Genomic DNA, 13,280 nt, shown 5'->3' on the forward strand with positions numbered 1-13,280 from the left:
AGCTAGGACCTTATCTATCTTCTTGTTAGCCTATGCTGGCTAACCTAATCTAGTATTAAAGGGGCAAATATCTTTAGGTTGCTGGCACAGAGGGAGATGTTTCAGGCTTCAGGACTGACCCAGCCTGCCCTTCAGGGTAAAACCCTCTCAGACAGCTGACTGTCCAGTCAGTCCACACAGGTCTTGAATTACGGAGAGAGAGGGTCAGTTCAGTCACTCTGGGTATTGGATATGATGAGGAAAAATCCTCAGGGAATCGTGGTTTTCCAATCCTGAGGTGGGAATCGGAGCTGTCTCACTCCAGGGTTCAAAACTGAACTCCTCAGAGACTTTGTTGGTTCTCAGAACCATTCCATCTCCAGAACCATCTACCTGACCATTCCAACTGCCCTCTTGGTCACTTCTGCTTCTCCAGCATTCCATTTCTACTCTGTAAAATCTTCCCTTTCATTCGTCCCCTTTCACAATACGAACTTCCCAAAGGTTGCTGTTGTGAATATTTATGCTTACTGTTGACTTTATTTTATGATATTTTCTAATCTACTCCCCCCCCCAATAAAAAAACAACCCTATGCTAGACCTCTAAATAACTATACCTAAACTAAGACATTTTCCAGGAAAGGTATTGGTTAGATACTTGAGGGTTTACAAAAATGAGTATAGAAAGTAAAAGCAAATGTTGCAATAAAAGATCATACAAAAAATCAATAAACTTACCATATAGACTATTTCAACAATTCTCTATGCTTATCAACATGCAAAAATAATTCAACTATAAAACTTCCATTAACCCAATTTTCAGCTGATGTTTACAAAACTTCCTGAAAGAAAACTGTTCTGCTACTGTAGTTTAAATTCTATTGCTAATAAACTTAATTACCAGGCTCCTCTTTCAGAGGTATCAATAAACAGGTTGGGGCGGTGGGGGGGAGGGGGGAGGGGGGCACAATTTCCAAAGTATTAAAGGACCACTTTGGGGGGGAGGTGCTAGGAAAGTAACAAGTTATAACACAGTAGCTTCTTTCCTGTAGTGCTTAATGCTTCTCTTCCCATTCTTGAGGAAATCTTAAAACTAAAAAATAATTTATTCCAACAACTTTCTAGCAAATGTCTCTGGAAGGCTGAGCCAAGATGTCGGAATAAGGAAGGAACTTACTGAGTTCTCCCAAATTAATCTCCAAACAACTATTTTTAAAATGCCTCTAAACAAATTCTGCAGACAAACAAAATCAGCAGAACAACAAAAAGATGAGGCAAAACAATTTCTTGTCACAAGACTATAGAAGGTTGGCAAGAAAAGATCCATTTCACTGAGGAAGAAGAGTGCTCCATCCAGCAAACATCTTTTCTCTCTCCATCCTTTGGATAGCAAACACATCAACATTATAATTTATTGACTCCTGCTTCCCTAGCCCTTGATCTGCTGCAACCTGGCTCTGACATCATTTCTACTGAATGGATCTTTAAAAGTTACCAACCCAGCTAACCTTGCAAGTAAGTGGTAACTTTATATAGTGTATCTTTTTTTTTTTTTTAATTTCAGGAATGTCGGGAAATGCTCCTCTGTCCCTCTTAAGAAATTATTTCCCCTACTTCACTCATTGATGTCTAGAATTCCACAGATGCCCAAGCTTTTTCCTTCCAAAATGGGCACTATCCCCAGAAGAGAAATTTAGAATACCATCATTAAACATTTTTGTTGATCAGTTGTGGTCAATTCTTCCATGACCCTATTTGGGATTTTCTTTGCAATGAAAAAAATCTGAGGACAGATTTGAACTTGGGTCTTCTTGACTCCATCCCTGGTACTCTATCTCCTAGATGCCCCTCATTAAATATATTTCAGTGTAAATGACTTTACAAGATGCTTTCTTGAGAAAAGCTCTTGACAATGGAAGGATCAAGTGAATGGAAGCTCTTGACAATGGAAGGATGTCCTGAGGAAGGTGGGAGTAAATGGAACCTGGAATTTGTAAAGATAATCTAGAAAGTGGAGATTTGGGTACTAAAGGTAACTAATTGCTACTTGGAAGTTTCACAGTGAGCCTGCCCTAATTGTCAGTGACTTTCTCTTGTTAAATTCAATGGCCTCTTCTCAGTCTTCATCTTCATCTGTGTAATACTTAATGCTAACTTTTTTTTTTACCCCCTTACCTTCCATCTTGGAATCTATACTGTGTACTGGTTCCAAGGCAGAAGAGTGGTAAAGGCTAGGCAATGGGGATTAAGTGCCTTGCCCAGGATCACCCTAGGACCTCCTCTCTAGACCTGGCTCTCAATCCACTGAGCTACCCAGCTGCCCCCTACAAACTCTTTTCTGAAGATTTCTTCCCCTGGCTTCTACTACATCCATTCTCCTGGTTTTTCCTCTTCACTATCTTACTATCCTTTTTCTTCATTGCCTCTTTTTTCTGTGTTTTAGCTATAAAGATCAAAGTCTTCCTTGAAGCTGAATAAGCTAATCCTCTCCCATAGCTTCAAGTTTTACCTCCCAAAGATGACTCCTAAATCATTATTTCTAGCCCTGACCACTCTTCCATGTTCTAGCCCCATATTTATAGTTAGATGAGGCACTTTTCCTTAAGTCCCAAAATTGTCTCACATAAAACATGCCTCGAAGCCAAATTTATCTTCCTATATTTTTTTCCACTAAATTTCCATTTGTTAATGGCACTACCTCTGCTATGTCTCTCAAACTGGAAAATCTGAATTCTAGTTTTCCTTGCCTTTTCAATGGGTGGAGGAGAGGGAGAGGGAGATGGGGGGGAGATAATTTGGAACCAAAAAATTAAAATTGAATTTTTAAAAATCTTGATTCTTTTCCTTTATACTCAATTCTCCTTTACACTTTTAAAATCTCAATTGTCCTTTATATTTTGTGTTTAAGTTGATAGAAAATTGTTCTTTTGTTTAAATGACTCAATCCACTCCACCTCTAATTCCACTGCTACCACCATAGCCCAACTCGCCAGTTACTAAATTTATATAAAGGCTTCTCAAATCGCCACCTAACCCAGTCTCCCCCTACCTTTAACTTGTTTCCCTTTTAATTCTGCCTCAGATCTACAATTCTGTCTATTTATACAAATCTGGATTTCATAACTACTAGTAGTGATTGTCATCTCTTCTCAAAGACTGATAGGGTTTCCTTGTTACCTTCCAACCAAAGCTCTCAAGGACCTAATTAATAGAAATGATCTAGCTACTTCCTGCTCCTCGATGTCAAATATGGGTCTTCCATTAAAAATCCTTATTGTTTTATATCCTCTCCTATCTCTTGGTCATTTTAACCCCTAACTAGAGAATGTTGTTCCTTTTGTCTTCATTTCTTCTTTCTCTTCATCTATCCAAATTTTGTCCATCTGAGACAACAGCTGTTAGAACAGAGACGACCTATCTCAACTTTCTACTTCACAGTAGGTGCCATGTTGAATCAGAGGCACAGGTCCAGTTTTATTTGCTCCATGAAACCTGTCCTGATTATTCTAGCCCACATAGATCACTTCCCTATTCCAAACTCCCATAACATAAGTGTTTAGCACTGTACGAATAACTGCTGGTGGTTTGTTTGTTTTTTTAAAAACCTTCCATCTTAGAATCAATATTTATTTATTACTATTTATTGATTCTAAGGCAGAAGAGTAATAAGGGCTGGGCAATGGGGGTTAAATGACTTGCCTAGGGTGTCACAGCTAGGCAGTGTCTGGGGTTAGATTTGAACCCAGGACCTTCCATCTCTAACCTTGGCTCCTTAGCCACTGATCTACTTATCTTCCCCCAAGTGCTTGATTTGTTTGTTTCACAGACATTAGTTTTTTGCTCCCAACTAAAGTTGGGAATAGAGACTGCTGAGCTTTAGTGCCTAGCGTGGTGCTGGATACACAGTAGGGGAATACCCAAAAAAGTGCTTGGTTTATATTATCATATCAACCTTTTATTTAGTAACTTGAAACTGAACCCATAATGTGAGAGAACTCAATCTTTTGTAACCTTATATTGGGCTCATTGCTGCATGTGTAGTTTTTCCCAGCCTGGAAAAGGTTAACCCATGGTGAGGTCCAGGGGAGAACTCCAGGGACACCAAAGGTCCCTATGTTGGGCAAGAAAATGAAAGTAGCTGGTCATGCTCTCATGGGCAGATCAAGTCCCATGAATGAAGACTGGATATAACCAGCTGGTCTCCAGGCAGCCCTGCTTTAGGAATCAAACAACCTTCTTTATTGATCATTTTTGGTCAATTGTGAAAGACTTGCCTCACTAGTAGAGCTGTACCTCATCCCTATTCCTGATCGTTATCAGACATATGCTCCTTAGGTGGTTTATTAACCTGATATGTTAATTTTGTATGGGAGAACTGTAAAATCAGCCATGAAAGTTGGGGGTATTTTTTGACTGTATAAATTGGTAACAACCCAAGACTAAATAGGAAAGCCAATGGCTAACTTGCCTATAGTCTCCATTTTTTTTTCAGTCCAGGCACTGATGAATTTATTTTCTTAGATGTTGAGTATTTATTTTTTTAGGCTTTTTAAGTCAATCATAGGCTTATTCTCACTGTGGCAACCCTTAGTTTATCCTTTTGAAATACAGCAGGAGGATAGCTAGGTAGTACAGTGGATAAAGTACCAAGTGTGGGGTTGAGAGGACCCAAGTTCAAATGTAGCCTCAACACTTCCTAGCTGTGACTCTAGGCAAGTCACTGCCCACAGTCACCTAGCCCTTGCCCCTCCTCTGTCTTACACTTGATAATAAGAAGGTGATGGTTTGAAATAAATAAAACAAATGAGAGTACCCTGGTCTTAGGAAGACCTGGATTCAAATCCTACTTCTAATACATAAGACCCAGCTTCTCATGGTCCCAAGAGTCTATAAAATAGGGATTCTTGAAGTTTTGTAGCATGTGCCTATCTAGCAATCTAAAGTTTATAGCCCCCTTCTCACAATGGCTTTTTAAGTATTGTTAACTATTTCCATATAATTCATTTTCATTGTTATCAGATTTTTTTTCTAAGATGAGTTGGAGTTTCTAATGTGTATAGCTGGGAGTTTGTACTCAAGCATTATCAGAGCTAGGTTAAGAATAATGATGAAATGGGGCCATCTGGATAGCTCAGTGGATTGAGAGCCAGGCTTAGAGAGGAGGTCCTAAGTTCAAATCTGGCCTCAGACACTTCCCAGCTGTGTGACCCTGGGCAAGTCACTTAACCCCCAGTGCCTAGCCCTTATTACTCTTCTGCCTGGGAACCAATACACAGTATTGATTCCAGGATGGAAGGTAAAGATTAATTAAAAAAATTTTTACCATAAGTATATAGCTAAACTTAATGGCATTTTCATTCCTATTGAAAGTATCCAACAATATCTTGGAGAACATCATGGTGAAAGGCACGAGAACAAGCAAGCACACAGTCCTGCTTTATTTGTCAGTTATGAAGACTTTTAGAAGATTACAGTGAAATATGCTTGCCCAGAGATATTCATCAGTATTGTATACCAGTTCAGTGATGGCATGCAGCCTACAGGTAAGATCTAAATGAAGATATGCATGCTGAATAACCATAAAATACACAGATATTAGAAAATAACCATCTAGAAATATTATCTAGCTTCAGATCTTTATATGAAAGACTTATCTGTGAGATTCTCTGCAATCTATACGATAACTCTGAAAGCCTAGATCTGTGATGGCAAACCTATGGCATGTGTACCAGAGATGGCACACACAGACCTCTCTGTGGGCATGCATGCCAAGGACCCAGCACAGTTAGCTGGACTGCTCCCTTCCCTTCTCCCAGGTAAGAATTAGTAAACAGGTCTCTTCAAGACAGCATCCATTACAGGACAAGTTTGCCCCACCCTATTCACTGATGTCTTTACTATCAACCAGTGTTTTTATTATTAAGTATTTTGGGGATTTGGGGATGTCTTTTGAGTTTGTACTTTTAAAATGCTCAAAACTGTAGTCTAGTGATTTAGGAATAAGTTTTATGAACCAGTTTCTTTCATGATACAGCAGTACTGTTATGTCTGGTTCTCCAAATGATGGATGGATGAATGGATACAGCATGGCTTGCCTCTAATCATGAGGAGCTCTAGCAGATGCAAAATTCTCTGATCACAGTCTCTTTATGACAAGGGACATTACAGCCTGTGGTAGCATTTTTTTGTTTGCTATTTGGACAAAGATAATTTCAAATTCTATATGCCCATATCACCTATGAATAATAATAAAACCAGAAATGACTTTATCTGTATTTTTATGCCAGGCTCCTGAAATGGTTATGGAGAAATCTAATGACAGAGCTTGATTGAAAATACACTGGTATTCATGCATTCACGTGACAATTTTGGCTAACATGATGACTACATAAAAGGATAAAAACACAAGTTCTTTCCTCGGGAATGAAAAGATTGAATTTGTTACTTAGTCTGGATAATTGGATTTTATTTCTGTGAAAATAATTCAAAGGAAGATTTCAAGATAAACCCAAGTGATTCCCACCCCTCTTCTCCAAACTACTGCAACCACCTCCTCAAAACAGTTGTTAGTCAATATACTGAGTCAAGGATGCTAAAACCAGAGTGAAGACAATATATCTTACCTTTGTGTATGCTAATGATGTTCAGCTTCATTGGCCATCATGGAAGTTTCCAACTCCAGTCCTCTAAATCCTACATCCAAAAAGTGCAAGGTGTCTCAATAAGTGATCTAAGTTTTGATAGCATCATCAACTAGCAGCACCTATATAAAGTGTAAAGCCCTTTTTAAAAGTTTTAAAGGTCTTATGGACGCTTTGGGGCTACTAAATACTATGCAAATTTTGCTTTATCTACACAAACTGCTTCAGACAAATGTAGAAGCCACTCTTTATCTTCGGAATGAAGTCCAAGGGGAGTCTCAACCTTTATCTTTGTACTGAGTGGGTTGGGTAATGCAAATGTATATGGTCTGTCCTTGGCAAAGAAAAAGTGCAACAAGTTGTACATGAATTAAGTCTTTATAAAAGTACTAGAGAACAAAATTTTTTTTTTGCAATGCAACAATCATTGTATTAGACCGATTCTTGAGGTTGGGGATCATAGTATGGGGGGGGGGGGGAGTCAAACAAAGAAATTGGCCTTATCTTGAAGATTTTGATTATGTGATTACTACTGCTGTGCTGAGGTAACCTTGATGTATCCTGACAGTTCATATGAATAGTCCTCTAATGGACTACACTTTTGTATTCATCAAGGAAGATCTGGTGAAGCAATGCAGTACCTCTGGAAACAGTGGAGGTTGATAGCCCTTTTTCACCATTAAAGGTCATGGAAACATTTCTTCACAGGAGAGCCAGGATGATTGGTTACATCAAATTAAAAAGAGTTTGTACAAACAAAACTAATGCATCCAAAATTAGAAGGGAAGCAACAAATTGGGAAACAATCTTCATTACAAGAACCTCTGACAAAGGTCTAATTACTCAAATTTATAAAGAGCTAAACCAATTGTACAAAAAATCAAGCCATTCTCCAATTGATAAATGGGCAAGGGAAATGGATAGGCAGCTTTCAGATGAAGAAATCAAAACTAAGTACATGGAAAAGGGTTCTAAATCTCTTATAATCAGAGAAATGCAAATCAAAACAACTCTGAGGTATCACCTCACACCTAGCAGATTGGCTAACATGACAGCAAAGGAAAATAATGCTGGATGGGGATGTGGTAAAGTAGGGAAATTAATGCATTGCTGGTGGAGTTGTGAATTGATCCAACCATTCTGGAGGGCAATATGGAACTATGCCCAAAGGGTGCTAAAAGACTGTCTGCCCTGTGATCCAGCAATAGCACTGCTGGGTTTGTACCCCCAGAGAGATAAGGAAAAAGACATGTACAAAAATATTCATAGCTGCACTCTGTGGTGGCAAAAAATTGGAAAACTAGGGGATGCCCATCAATTGGGGAATGGCTGAACAAATTGTGGTATATGTTGGTGATGGAATACTATTGTGCTCAAAGGAATAATAAAGTGGAGGAATTCCATGGAGACTGGAACAACCTCCAGGAATTGATGCAGAGGGAAAGGAGCAGAACCAGGAAAACATTGTACACAGAGACTGATACACTGTGGTTCAATCGAATGTAATGGACTTCTCCATTAGTGACAATGCAATGACCCTGAACTTGGAGGGATCTATGAGAAAGAACATTAACCACATTCAGAGGAAACACTGTGGGAGTAAAAACATCAAAGAACAACAACTGCTTGAATACATGGGTCGAAGGGATATGGTTGGGGATGTAGACTCTAAATGAACATCCTAGTGCAAACAATAACATGGAAATAGGTTCTAATCAAGGACAAGTAATACCCAATAAAATTGTGTGTTGGCTGTGGGCAGGGTGGGTGGAGGGGAGGGAGGGAAATAAAGTGAGTATTGTAACCAAATAATTTTATTTTTCAAAAATTTATTTAAATTTAAGTGCCATCTGTTTCCAGAGAAAGGACCAATGGAGTCTGAATCCAGAGAAAGTGGGGAAAAGTGTGGTTAATTTTTTTGTTCAAATTTCCTTCCACAAAAGGCCTAATATGGGAAAATATTTTACAGATTGTACATGTAGAATCTATATCAGATTGCTTGCCAGCCTGGTGAGAGTGGAGAAGAGAGATGGAAAATTTGAGATTCAAAATTTTTAAAAATCAAGTGTTTAAGATTGATTTTAGATGTATGGGGGTGGGGAGGAAGTTTTTTGTTTCCAGGATCCATAAGGAATCAAATTTATAAGACAGATCCATTCTCCCAATAAATGGTTAAAAGCAGTTCTCGAGAAAATGCTATTAACCAGCCATGTTTAAAAAATGCCCCAGAAAATGCAAATTAAAACAATTCTGAAGTCCTCTCTACCCTTCCCCCAGATTTGCAAAGATGACAAAAAGGAAATAACATTGAAGAAACTTCAGGAAAACAGGGAAAAGATGTTATGCATTGGTCTAGTCCTGTGTTGGCAAATCTATGGCACACTTGCCAGAGGGGGCTGCTCTTTTCCCCCTTTCCACCATGCCTGAAGACATTCCTCACTCCCCCCTCCCACCCCTCTGCCCAGCAGCCCAATGAGAGCACTTCCCTCTTCCCCTATCTAGAGTAAGGCTCATATGCAACGTGAGGGTTGCAATTTGGACACTTGGTCTCTAAAATGCTAAGCATCACTGGTCAATTCATTCTGGAAAGCAGTCTGACACTATACCTGAAACTTTACTGCACTGTGTATATCCTTTGACCCAGAGAGAGCCATCAAAAGGCCTTAAGAATTAAAGACAGAGAGGGGAAAGTACAGAAAAGCTCTGCTTATTATAGCAGAAAAAAAAACTTGGAAACTAAGGGTTCCCTATTTTGGGATGGAGGGACAACTGAGCAAATCATTATATATGAATATATTTACACCATCTGAAATCAGGATTTTTTTTTTAATTGAGGGATATACATACAGCAAAGGCTGCTGAAATGTATTCGTCCAACCTCAATACATATAATAAAAAACTCTAATTTTGTACTTCATTTACATTAACAGTAGGAAAAAAAACAGTATATGAAATGAGAGATTTAAAATACTGTGATGAGGCAATTGCAGAAAAAAATAGAGCTGCCCACAAGGAGATGGAAAGAAAGTGTCTGAACAAGGGGCAAGTAAATCATGTAATCTAGCATTTACAAATAATTTACAAACTTAAAAGCCTCTTCCCATGATACATTTGTCTAAACCCTTACCTTCCATCTTAAAAATCAATACTAAGTATTGGTTCCAAAGCATAAGAGTGGTAAAGATTAGGCAGAGTTAAATTACTTGCCCAGGGTCACAAAGCTGGTAACAATCCGTTTTTTTTTCTTTTTCTTTAACATTTTTATTCAAAAATTTACAAAGCAATCTTTTCTATATGCAAAGAAAAAGATTGTACACACAAGAAATACAAAAATCTTACAGGTTAGCTTTTCTTCATATTTACATGACAAAGACCATCCAAAAATGTTCCATCCCCTTGCTATCCTCCAACCCCCGTCACAGGAGATATATCTGGGAGATTGACATGTTCATATGAATTGTGTGTCTGTGTCAGTCTGTCCGTCTGTGTCTGTGTATCTGTATATGTCTGTGTGTGCCTGCATGTCTGTGTCTCTGTATGTCTGTGTGTGTGTCTGTCTCTGTCGAGTCTGCCTGTGTCTGTATGTGTCCATCTGTGTCTGGGTCTCCATGTCTGTGTGTGTGTGTGCCTGTCTGTGTCTGTCCATCTGCCTGTCTGTGTGTGTCACTCTGTGTCTCTCTATGTCTGTATCTGTCTGCTGTCTGTGTGTCTGCTTGTGTCTGTATGTTTCTGTCTGTGTCTATCTCTGTCATCTGTGTCTGTCTGTCTGTCTTCTGTGTCTGTCTGTCATCTGCCTGCCTGTGTCTGTCTTTATGTGTCTCTCTGTGTCTGTCTTTATGGGTCTGTGTCTGTGTGTATCTGTATGTCTCTGCCTGTCTGTGTATGTGTCCGTCTGTGTCTATGTCTGTCTCTCTTTGTGTGTGTGTCTCTGTCATCTGTGTCTGTCTGTCATCTGTGTCTGTCATCTGTGTCTGTCATCTGTGTCTGTCATCTGTGTCTGTCTGCCTGTGTCTGTCTGTTGTCTGTGTCTGTCCATCTGTGTCTGTCTGTGTCTATCTGTCTGTGTATGTCGGTTTGTGCCTGTCTGTCGGTGTGTGTCTGCCATCTGTTTCTGTCTGTCAGGTGTGTCTGTGGGTCTGTGTCTGAGGTTGTCTGTGTCTTTGTGTGTATCTGAGTGTGACTGTGTCTGTGGGTCTGTCTGTGGGTCTGTCTGACTGGGTGTTGGTCAGTCTGTGGGTCTTTTCTGTTTATGGGTCTATCTTTCTGTGGGTCTGTATGTGGGTCTGGTCTGTTTGTGGGTCTATCTATTTGTGCATCCATCTGTCTGTGGGTCTATGTGAGTCTGTGTCTGTGTGTGTTTCTGTGTCTGTGTGTGTCTTTCTGTCTCTGTCTTTCTGTGTCTGTCTGTCTATGTCTGTGTGTGTCTGTCAGTCTGTGTGTGTTTGCCTGCCTCTCTGTGTCTGTATATGTCAATGTCTGTGGATATCTGGGTCTGTCATTTGTGTCTGTGTATGTGTCTGTGTCTGTCTGTCTTGTCTGTGTGTGTCTGCCTATGTTTGTCTGTCTTTGTGTGTGTGTCTGTCTGTGTGTTTGTGTGACTGTCTACCTGTGTGTGTCTGTCTGTGTCTCTGTGACTGTGTGTATTTGTGTGTGTGTCTGTGTCTCTGTGTGTCTATTGTCTGTGTCTGTCTGTGTCAGTGTCTGTGGGTGTCTGGGTCTGTCATTTGTGTGTGCCTGTCTCTGTATGTCTCTTCCTGTGTGTGTGTCTGTGTATGTGTATGTCTGTCTGTCTTTCTGTGTCTGTGTGTCTATGTCTGTCTGTCTGTCATCTGTGTCTACCTTTCGTCTGTCTGCCTGTGTCTGTCTGTTTCTGTCCATCTGTGGCTGTGGCTGTGTGTGTCTGTGTCTGCATCTGTCTGTGTGTCTGTCTTTCTGTGTCTGTTTGTCTCTGTCTGTATGCCTGTCTGTGTCTGTTTCTGCCTATCTGTGTGTGTGTCTGTCATCTGTTTCTGTCTGTCAGCAGTGTCTGTGTGTCTGTCTCTGTGTGTCTGTGTCTCTCTGTGTCTTTGTGTGTGTCTGTGTGGTTGTGTCTTTCTGTCTGTGGATCTGATTGTGGGTCTGTGGGTGGCTCTGACTGTCTGTGGGTCCATCTTTCTGTGGGTCTATCTGTGGGTTCATCTGTGGGTCTGGTTTGTCTGTGGCGGTCAGACAGTATGTGGGTCTTTCTGTCTGTGGGTCTGAATGTCTGTGGGACTGTCTGAGGGTCTGCCTCTGGGTCTAGTCTGTCTGTGGATCTGCCTGTCTGTGGGTCCATCTGTGGATCTGTCTTTCTGTGGGTCTGGTTTGTATGTGGGGGTCTGTCTATCCCTGGGTCTTTCTGCCTGTAGGTCTGACTGTCTGTGGGACTGTCTGTAGGTCTGGTCTCTCTGTGGGTCTGTCTGTGCATCTGTCTGTGGGTCTCTCTATCTGTGAGTCCATCTGTCTGTTGGTCTGTCTGTGTGTCTGTGTCTTTGCCTGTGTATGTTTCTGTGTCTGTGTCTGTCTGTCTCTGTCTCTCTCTGTCTTTCTGTGTCTGTTTGTCTATGTCTGTGTGTGTCTCTGTGTGTCTCAGTCTGTGTGTGTCTGCCTGTCTCTGTGTGTCTGTGTCTGCCTGTGTCTCTCTGTGTGTATGCCTGTTGGCTCTGTCTGTCTGTCAGTTGTGTCTATCAGTCAGCTGTGTCTGTCTGTCTGTGACTCTGTGTCTAGTGTGTTTGTGTCTGTCTGTGTCGGTCTTTGTCTGTCTGTGTGTTTCTGTGTGTCTGTGTCTGTGACTCTCTGTCATCTGTGTTTTTCTGTCGTTTGTGTCTGTATCTGTCTATTGTCTGTGTCTGTCTGTCTGTTGTCTGTGTCTGTCTGTGTACATCTGTCTGTCTTTGTGAGTGTCTGTCTGTGTGTGTGTCTGTGTAACTACCTGTGTGTCTGTCTCTGTCTGTGTCTGTGTCTGTCTCTGACAGTCCCTGTCCCTGTCTGTGTGTCTGTCTGTGAGTGTCTGTGTCTGTCTGTCATCTTCTGTCGTTCGTCTGTGTCTGTCTGTTTATAAGGACTGGTCTTCAGTCCCTATATAATTTTTACCTGTGGGCGATAACCTGAGAAGGAGAAGGGAGACTGAAGGAAATGGGTGAATAATAAAGACTCAGAGACAAAAGGTTAAAACACATGGGGAGTGGCATGATCTCCATGAATATTTCCCATGGACAAGTGTACCATAGAATTAATGGGAAATATGAGGAATAAGAAAACACGTGGAGAGTAAGAACTCCTTAATACCTCCTATAGACAAGAGTACCAGAGGATTAATAGGAAGCATGGGGGTGACAGCATCGCGAGAAAAGAGAGATCAGGAGGAAAAAGATAGGACAGAGGAATCAGAAGATCCAGGGAAGTAAGAGAGAGATTTGCGCTTGTTCCCCAGTATTTATTGGAGGTTTTAGGAATGTGGATTGGGAGGTGATCAATGAATACGTAACATGGCATAGGTTTTAACATTGGTTGAATTGACAATGACGAGATCAAAGAGGTGGAGATTAACCTGACATGTGGCTTGTAAAGGAATGTGGTCTGACAAGGTGTGCGCTAGGACCCTGTGGCAGCTCAGGAATTCTCTTGCCCTTTGGACTGTAA

The 13,280-nt window shown here is 40.7% G+C and overlaps 1 long non-coding RNA gene across 1 annotated transcript; it reads left to right on the forward strand.

Moving 5' to 3' along the window:
* Window positions 1-1,109: 1,109 nt before the first annotated feature.
* On the forward strand, window positions 1,110-8,420 carry LOC103100914 (uncharacterized). The gene is made up of 3 exons (XR_470207.2): window positions 1,110-1,494; window positions 5,350-5,522; window positions 6,267-8,420. It is a non-coding gene; the product is annotated as an uncharacterized LOC103100914 (long non-coding RNA).
* The last annotated feature ends 4,860 nt before the right edge of the window (window positions 8,421-13,280 follow it).

This window comes from Monodelphis domestica, chromosome 7, assembly GCF_027887165.1.
Source record: "Monodelphis domestica isolate mMonDom1 chromosome 7, mMonDom1.pri, whole genome shotgun sequence".
Taxonomy (NCBI): Eukaryota; Metazoa; Chordata; class Mammalia; order Didelphimorphia; family Didelphidae; genus Monodelphis; species Monodelphis domestica.